Here is a 10,036-nt window from a genome sequence, read left to right as displayed (position 1 = left end):
GGTCACTCAAATCCGACCCGCCAATCTGCAGGTCACCCAAATCCGACCCGCCAATCTGCAGGTCGCCCAAATCCGACCCTCTAAATCGTGGGTCACTTGAATCCGACCCGCCAATCTGCAGGTCACCAAAATCCGACCCGCCAATCTGCAGGTCACCCAAATCTGACCCGCCAATCTGCAGGTCGCCCAAATCCGACCCTCTAAATCGTGGGTCACTTGGGTCCGACCCTCCAATCTGCAGGTCACCAAAATCCGACCCGCCAATCTGCAGGTCACCCAAATCTGACCCGCCAATCTGCAGGTCGCCCAAATCCGACCCTCTAAATCGCGGGTCACTTGGGTCCGACCCTCCAATCTGCAGGTCACCAAAATCCGACCCGCCAATCTGCAGGTCGTCCAAATCCGACCCTCCAAATCGTGGGTCACTTGGGTCCGACCCTCCACTTTGCGGGTCACCCAAATCCGACCCTCCACTTTGCGGGTCACTTGAATCCGACCCTCCAACCTGTCGGTCACTTAAATCTGACCCGCGCCAGAGTCAAGGCAGAAGATGTTCTACACCTGTTTCGTCGATCCCTGTGAGTTCCGTACCTCCGGCGGGGCACCGTGACAACGTGGATTTGTCCCGATTCAAAGTGAGGATAGTCGATCGCCTGGGTCCTTTGCACGAGGATCGAGGCAAAGTTCTGATCGAAGAATGCTTGGGTCCGGTGACTGAACCCCGAGCGACTCGTCGAGCTGGAGGTCGCACACGCCCTCGCAACAATTTCAAGCCTTCTCATAAAGGGAAAACTCCAATTTCCGCCCGCCTGGGGGTGTGTATCCAAAACCAAGAGCCTGTTGAGATCATGCGCTCCCAAAAGCGTAGTTCTAAACACGTGACTCTTAAGAATGCTAATAAAGCGGCAAATCCCCTGAAAGAAACGTATTCATCTGACGATGACAACGTTATACCAGGGGAGTCATGTCAACACACGATAGGTTGCTCCGGTCATCTGATCGATGAGTTGTACTATCGGGCTGGGGGTATGAACGAGTCTCGGAAAAGATATGCCCGAGAAACCAAATCTCACTACCCGTGCGCCGAACTAATCAGGGCAGTATTATCAGCGTGCAGTTGCCCCAAGACCGCTCCGCAGAGGGTCTCCGTATCCGAGAGGATCTCCAACGGAATGACTAAGTCCAAACCAAAACGTCTCCGTAAAAAGAGATCGGTTGTTCAAGGTGACGAACTCCCGGAAGTCACAATAAATATGGCTGATAAGGGAAAGTCGATTCGACCTTCTAGCTCTGACCCGCTTATATCTCATCGGCTAACCCGGTTGCGATCAGGGACCACTAGACGTAGGGACTACCAGAGAATGCAGAGAGGGTTATCCTCGGACGATGAAGCATCGGATGCTAACTCTGCAGTCGCTTCTGACAATACGGTATCTAGCCCAGGGCAATCCCGCGAAGTGTTTATGATTAACACCGAAGAAGCAGCTAAAATGGTTGAGGATGCTCTAGCCAAGCAGAAGCAAGCATTTAAATTCGAAATAGAAACGGCTATGCAACAGATGAAGGAAGAGCACGACCGACAGATTCAGGCTCTTTCCAATCAAATGGGCGAATCCAGCCGTCGCAACGCTGCTAACCAAGTAGGTAGCGATTCAGATGTGGATGAACGCCTTAATGCTGATAACCCTCTCGTTGACCAAAACGCTGGGGGTGGCCCCACTAAAGACCAAAACGCTGGGGGTGGCCCCACTAAAGACGACAATGCTGGGGGTGGCCCCGTTATTCCTCTTAAGAATCGTCCAAAGCCCGATACGAGCGAGGATGAGAAAATGAAAGATCTCGAGAGTAAAATCAACGCTCTAATGTCTGATCGAGAGGTAAAGAGGACTGGCATTCCATGTCCATACCCAAGAGAGTGGGACACAATAGACAAAGTCAGACCCAGTTCCAAGAAAGAAGCTGGGGGTAGATGATTCATGTAATGGGAAGTTCCCAGAAGAACGCTATATGTAATTTTCTTAGGGATAACCCGATAATTACGAACAAGGTGATAAACACTAAACCCCCACTATGATTTGTACTCCCACTCTCACTGTCTACCTGGTCAAACCTTCCTATAGTTAGGACCACAACCAAAATCTCCTCTCGATTCCTTCCATGAAGGAGAGATCCATTTTCAAATCGAGTGATCAAACCTTCTTACAGTTAGGATCGTCTCACACCTCAGTCGACGACTTCGTCAAGCGCTTTCGGAATAAAGCAATAAACTGCCGAGATCCGATCACGGAGGACTTCATCCTCCAGACATGTCATAACAACCTATCTATTGAGATATTAGAAGTTATGGGAGTCGCACCGTCCAACACTCGGAAAGAGTTGAAGACGCGCGGAGAGCGGGCCGAACGCTTCCTCCGAAGGAAGAAAACCGAGAGGAGCCAACCGACGGTGAATCTTCCGAACTCAAACTTTGCCTCCCGTGGTAAAGAAAAGGCACATGCAGCGGTTGTAGACGTTAATCAGACATCGCAACAACCCCGAAGGCAGCAAAAGACTTCGGATCCGAGACTCCAAAAAGAGTACTCCTTCAAGGACGAAGACGTTCCAGCCATCTTCGAGTCTCTCCTTGAAAACAACAAGAGTGGAGATCCCACTCTTAGTTTCATCATTTCGGATTCTGAGGGTGGAGATCCCACCTTGAGTTTCCTTTCCAACTGGAGATAGAATATAAAATTCTTCCTCTTCAGTGCCGGAAGATAGAATATAAAATTCTTCCTCTTCCGGATCCGAGGTACTGTGCGTATCATAGGAGGATCCTTCATCCTACCAAGGCTTGCTTCGCTCTTAAGAATAGCATCCAAACCTTGGTTGAAGCCGGCGTCATAACGCTAGGATAAGCCAAATAAGAACGGCAATACTCCGAAGAGTATACGAGTATAAACTGCTTCTCAATACTCCGAAGAGTATACGAGTATAAACTGCTTCTCAATACTCCGAAGAGTATACGAGTATAAACTGCTTCTCAACACTCCGACAAGTATAAGAGTATAAACTGCTTCTTACTCCTCCAATCGGTATATGAGGTTAAACTGCTCCCTGATACTCCAATAGGTATATGAGTCTAAACTGTTTCCTACCGTTGATGGGAAGTTCCTGGAGAATGTTACGCTAATATTCTTAAGGATAACCCGGTCATGTAACGGAGTACAAAGTCAGACCCAGTTCCAAGAAAGAAGCTGGGGGTGGATGATTCATGTAATGGGAAGTTCCCAGAAGAACGCTATATGTAATTTTCTTAGGGATAACCCGATAATTACGAACAAGGTGATAAACACTAAACCCCCACTATGATTTGTACTCCCACTCTCACTGTCTACCTGGTCAAACCTTCCTATAGTTAGGACCACAACCAAAGTCCCCTCTCGATTCCTTCCATGAACGAGAGGTCCACTTTCAAATTGAACGATCAAGCCTATAAAAGGTAAGATCGTCTCAAACCTCCCACTTCCACTGCTTCCTTGGTCAAACCTATAAAAGTTAGGGCCACAACCAGATTCTCCTCTCGATTCCTTTCATGAACGAGAGGTCCACTTTCAATTGAGCAATCAAACCTATAAAAGTTAGGATTGTCTCCAACCTCACTTAGTCAAACCTGCAGATAGTTAGGACTAAGATTGAGTTATCCTTTTCGATAAACGAAAGACTTCCATCTTTTCCTTTTTCAGCCAAACCTATAAAAGTTAGGGTCGAAATCGGAATTTCCCCTCAATAAATGAGGGACTCTTTTTTGGATCGAATGACCAATCCTATAAAAGTTAGGGTCGTTTGAACCTTTCTGATTCTCGGAGTGGAGATCCCACTTTTAGTTTCATCTTTTCGGATTCTAGGGGTGGAGATCCCACCTTAAGTTTCCTTTCCTACTGTAGATAGAATATAAAATTCTTCCTCTTCAGTACCGGGAGATAGAATATAAAATTCTTCCTCTCCCATTTTCCAATCTGTCTTTGTTCTTAGAAAAGACACAATTTTCAACTTCCAATCCGGGCACTTTGCGCACGGAGAATTTTATCTCAACTCCTAAGTAGGGATAAGTCAACGCCTAACACGCGTTGCCGGTTTAGTCTTTCACCGATTGAAAAAGACACCAGAATCCAGTCTGGGGCATTTTATCCCGAAGCCTAAGTAGGGATAAGTCAGCGCTTAACCCACGTTGTTGGGTGGTTCGTTCCCATTCAGCATCGTAGCAACAAAAATCCATGCCTTTTATGCATGGGGAATTTTATCCCGAATCCTGAGCAGGGATAAGTCAATGCCTAACACGCGTTGCCGGTTAGTCTTTTGCCGTGAAAAGGACAAAAGCCCACATATTCGACATTGTGGCAGGCCATTATTAATAACGCCGAAATCCGCGCCTCACACGTGCGGGGAATTTTATTCCGAACCCTAAGTAGGAATAAGTCAACGCCTAACACGCGTTGCCGGTTTAGTCTTTCACAGATTAAAGAAGACACTAGAATTCCAATCTGGGGACTTTTATCCTGAAGCCTAAGTAGGGATAGGTCAGCGTCTAACACACGTTGCCGGGTAGCCTATTCCCGTAACAATGGCGAAGTCTACGTATTCAATATCGTAGCATCAAGTCTAAGGGAGTCCATTCCTTTAGCATAACGTCACGTGCGGAACAGACTTAAACAATCCGCATGCAAGCCCGATTCAAACGGTAATCGGTAAAGGTACGCCAAATCCGTTGAAGGCTGAGGGTTTGCCAAAAACCTTAAAGTCTACGTCTGATACACGTCGCTGTTTAGTCTTTTCACAGGAGAAAGACGAAGTCTACGTATTCAATATCGTAGCACTAAAAGAGTTAACTCTTTTAGCATAACGTTACATGCGGAACGGACTTAAACAATCTGCATGCTAGCCCGACTCAAACGGTAGTCGGTAAAGCCTTATCAAACCCGTTGATGGCTGAGAATTTGCCAAAAATTCTATGAATACGAGTCATTGACGTATCAGCTTCATTAGTTGGTCTCATGACTTGAACATCCAACAAACTTCAGGATAAGATCCACACGTGCAGATGAATCAGCTTTAATAGTTGGTCCTGCAGCCCAACATTCAGGACCATCACGCTCCAATGCCTTAAGAGCTTAAACTGTGTAGACTCCAGCAAACGTACGAGTATAAACTGTGTTAACGCCGGTCAACGCGTTACAGTAAACATCGATGCCGGTCAATGCATCAGCAATTTCACCAAAATAAGGCAAAAGATGACTCCAAGGATTTTAGTTACAATCAGATATGAATTCCCGATGGAGAGGATTAGTTCAAAGTCAACTCAATGTCACAAGCTAAGTTCAGAAAGTTACACACCAATCTCAGTTCAAGATTTTGACAGCGGTCAGACGATAAACGCAGCGCCAAAAGAACTTCATCTATTCGACGGAACAATGAATAGATTGAAGGCTGAAGAAGTTAAGAATTGAGGTAGTTAAAGGTCGCTCTACGAAATAGAGGAGATGGCCTATCTTATCCAAAGCATTCCAGACTCCTCTATAAAAGAAAGAGTCTGAAATACTTTGGAGGGGGTATCTGTAGGCGTCTAAAAATGCCTACGTTATCCGAAGCAAAGAGGATCATCTGACGTCGACAAGCGCATGAAGCGAATCGGCAAACCGTTGATGACACGACAACGAACCACCACAAGGGCAAACGCTAAGTGGACCGCACGCGTTAATCAACTCAAAGCGTACAAACGCGCCCAACAGTCAGTTAACACGCACGCATCATTCAACTCGTGCATGTTAACCAATTAGTGCGCATCAATCAGTTCACATGCGTCAATCAACATGCGTGCGTCAATCAACACGCGTTTGACGGTCAATTCTACAACGAAGCGTACAAGTCAACAAGACGGTCAAACACGCAAAACGGTGAAAAACACAAGCCCTGAAAAGCCGAAAAACACCGAAGAACTCAACAAAGCAAAAAACCCCGCGTCCGCGCGGGTCGGATCCATCCGACCCGCGCAAGCGCGGGTCAGACTTGTCCTGCGCGCACTGTTTCGTCCCGGTTCGGTTTTGGATGGTTTTTTCTCGAGATTTGTTGGTTCCAGGGGTTTCTAACTGACCTGATATCATCCCCAAACGTGGTTAGGCTGTTGTTAACTGAAGATAGAGCCAAATCACTTGTTCTCATCTAAATAACCGCATTCGAGGCCTATAAATATGAGTCAAAGGCCTCCTTTCAGAAGGGGCGATTGATTATCAAGACGAGGAGGTGCTGCCGGATTGTGGAGTCAAAGGAGCATGAATTTCAGCGAGGGTTGACAGATCTTGGCGAGTTCTTCGGCATAAAGAAGGAGAGTTCGAGAGATCCGACGCCCGTTCCCGTCCGTCCCTTGAGATTAGGCTTGGTCTTAATCTCGAGAAGAGCCCTGATTTCGCTTGGTCGATCTCAGCGCTTCAAATCAAATACTTCCTCGGCAAAGGCGAAGCTCTGCCAAATTTTTCATCAACCGGATCCAGATCTAAGGCGGTCCACGGATAAACCCCGGCACAGGCAAAGATCCCACGCAAAGCAGCGGGTGATAAACGTCCTCTGCGTTTGTTTTGACGAGAGTTGTAAACTTTTGTTTTCATTGTGTAAAAGTCTTATAAAAAGATAATTTTTTGTTTTCATTGTAACGATCGAAGTTGTAATGAATACCGCAATGAATACATTAATTTTCGACGCAAACAGTTGCTGCATGACAGCTTCGGCAGCGAAGCTGTTGGCTCCCACTGTGATCGCCAGCTTGTTTGGGGAGAAAGTTAAACTATTCATTGACAAGTTCATTATAACTTTAAACATTACAATGAAAACAAAAAAGTTAGTCTTTTTATAAGACTCTTACACAATGAAAAAAAATACAACTCTCGTCAAACAGCGCAACGGATATTTATCACCCGCTGCTTACATGGGATCTAAGGCTGTGACGGGGATGTTGATATCCGTGGACTACCAAACGATCAGATTAGATCCGAAGCTTCATTGATTCGCGAAGAAATAAAGAAACCGAAGCAATTATCTGGATAACAACGAGATAATCACTCTTCTCGAGATCACCGCAACGGGGCAATCTCAAGGGAAGAAACCGGGAACTATAGATCTGACGAGATCCTCTTCTTTATGCTGAAGAACTTGATCCAATCTTCTCCTCTCTTCTGAACTTCGTGCTCCATCAATCTTCAATTTAGCAGGGCTTTGTTGACGCTTGATAATTCTAGATCTGAAAAAATGAAAGCCCTGAAGCTGTATTTATAGGCTTCGGGAGCTCTATTTTCGGTTAAGAACGGTTGATTCACTCTTATATTTAGTTGTAACCACTTTATCACGTTCTTGGATAGGTTCAGATCAGTTGAAACAAATCCAGGTGGTTAATGGTTGAAAAACAACTCAAAATAGCCGAAAATAGATTTTTGGGGCTACGGACACCCGTGGGTGTCTCGGTCATGCTTTGGCCGAGACACCATTTGGTGTCTCGGCCATGCTTTGGCCGAGACACCACTTGGTATGTTGGTCAAACTTTGGCCTGAACTTGATTTCACGTGTTCGGTCCGTTTCCGCCATATCTTCATCGTTCGAACTAGGAATTACATGGTTCAAGATACATCGAAAAGCTAACGAGGAGATCTATAAGCTCCCATAGTTGAATCACATGCGAAGTAGACGAGACACGAGGAGTGCTTCATCTTTTGTACGCTATGCGTAGCTCCTGATCAGTTTGTGTTTGGTTATTCTAAAGCTTCGTTGCTTCGTATGGTTCGTCGACTCACTTTATGCGCTTGTCATCGTAAAATGAGCTTTAATGACTCGGATAGCAATGTTCATCATCTTCTCTTTGTCTCGATCCGCGTGAGGAAACCTATAGGCATTTTTAGATGCCTACACACGTAACAAGCTAGAACACCCCCAGACCTCCTTCCATATAAGATTTGCAAATATTATCCAAGGTGACTAAGCCGTCTTATTAGAATCATGCATACCTCCCCACAGAAATCTCTTGCATATCATATCCACTTCATTGGGAACTTTCTTGGGCAAAATATAGCAACTAGACCAATATAACTGAATTCCAAACAAGACAATTTTCACTAATCGCAATCGCCATGAGAAGGAAAGTTTTTTAGCATGCCAACCATTAATTTTCCTGGTGATTTTGCTTGCAAGCTCATTACATTCAGTAATACTAAGCCTCTTTGATACCATGAGTAGTGAGCACCCACAAATACTTTATTGGCAGCCTACGCTTTTTATATCCAAGCTCCTCAAACATATTAGCCTTGAACTCCTGAGTCACACCTCCAAAAATTATAGAGCACTTAGTAGGATTTGCTTCTTATCCTGAAGTTTTAATAAAATCCTTCAAATATCTACGCAAATATCTCATTGAATCACCATCTTCTCTACCAAACATAAGGAGATCATATGCAAAAATGAGGTGAGTAATGCCAATCTTTGAACACTGAGGATGATACTCAAAGACACTTCCCTGTGTATTCTTATTAACAATCTAGACAGATACTCCATGCATAACACAAATAAGTATGGAGATAGAATATCTTCTTGCCTGAACCCTCTTCTACCATCAAATATCCATGCAGAGAGCCATTAAAGAAAATTTATAACTTGGTGCTACAAAAACAAGTTTTGATCCAATTAATTAACTTCGCTGGAAAACCCAAGTTTATCAAAACCCCTCAAAAATCTCCAATCTATGTGTCATCTGCTTTCCTTATATCCACATTGATCATACATCTAGGAGAAATATATATCCTGCCATAGTGTTTCATGAGCTTATGCCCTAGCAAGATATTGCTAGTTATTTTTCTTTCTCTAACAAAAGTAGCCTGTGAATCACTAATAATGTGACTCATTCTTGGTTGTAGCCTTGCCATAATCACCTTTGAAATAACTTTATATAGGAAATTGTAATATGATATGGGTCTAATATCAGTAGCATTGTTTGGACATTCAACTTTAGGATTAATGTAATAGAAGTAGAATTCAAATCACATAAAAGCTTTGTATTGTTGAAAAAAATCCATAACAGCCTCCATAATGTCCTTGCTAATAATATCTCATGCTCCCCTAAAGGCAGAAGCAGAGTAGCCATCTGGTCCAAAAGCCTTAGCTTCTAAATGGAGAACATTACTTGTATAATTTCATCCTGTGAAATGGGTAGCAAAAGAGTAGCAACATGTTTCTCCCTCAAACATATTTCGGCCTTCACATCTTCAGCATCAATAGGATCGAAGTTGTTTACCTCATGCCCATCAAGTTCTTTTAGAATCTAATAATCTCCTCAATAATTTGTGTACTATCAGTTAATCTCATACCGACATTATTGTACAAATTAAGGATTTTCTTGTTATGTCTCATATTCTTGATAGAAGAAGGAAAGAAATGTATGCTCTTATTACGTTTACACTAGTAGAAAAGGAGGTTTTACCTACGGCAAAATAGCGACGGAAATTTCCGCCGATATAAGTTCGTTTATAGCGACGGATTTATCCGTCGCTATTTATCCGTCCCTAAAATATGTTTAGCGATGGATTTTTTCATTTTAGCGACGGAATATAGCCGTCGCTAAAAATTTTTTGCCGAATATTTATTTTCGTCGCTAAAATTATTTTAGCGATGGAATTTCCGTCGCTAAAAGTTTTTTAGCGACGGAAATTCCGTCGCTAAAAAACAAAATAGGGCAAAAATTTTTGGGCGTGGGCGCCCAAATTTTTTGGGCAGCCCGCGCCCAAATAATTAATATCCTCGTCCCCCCCCCCCCTAGTCCATTTCCGACGCCTTCTCCTCATTCCCCCCCCCAACTGTCTGATCCCCCCCTATTCGAAATCGCCGCCGCTGTGCGATCCCCCCTGGTCTGAATTCCGCTGCCCCCTCCTCATCCTCCCCTCTGGTCCGCCGCACGTCCCTGATCTGCCGTCTAGCCGCCGGCGGTTTATCCCTCCGCGCCCGCCATCTCTCTCGATCTCAGTATTTA

This window comes from Asparagus officinalis, chromosome 6, assembly GCF_001876935.1.
Source record: "Asparagus officinalis chromosome 6, Aspof.V1, whole genome shotgun sequence".
In the NCBI taxonomy this organism is placed as follows: Eukaryota; Viridiplantae; Streptophyta; class Magnoliopsida; order Asparagales; family Asparagaceae; genus Asparagus; species Asparagus officinalis.
This window is presented reverse-complemented; position numbering follows the sequence as displayed.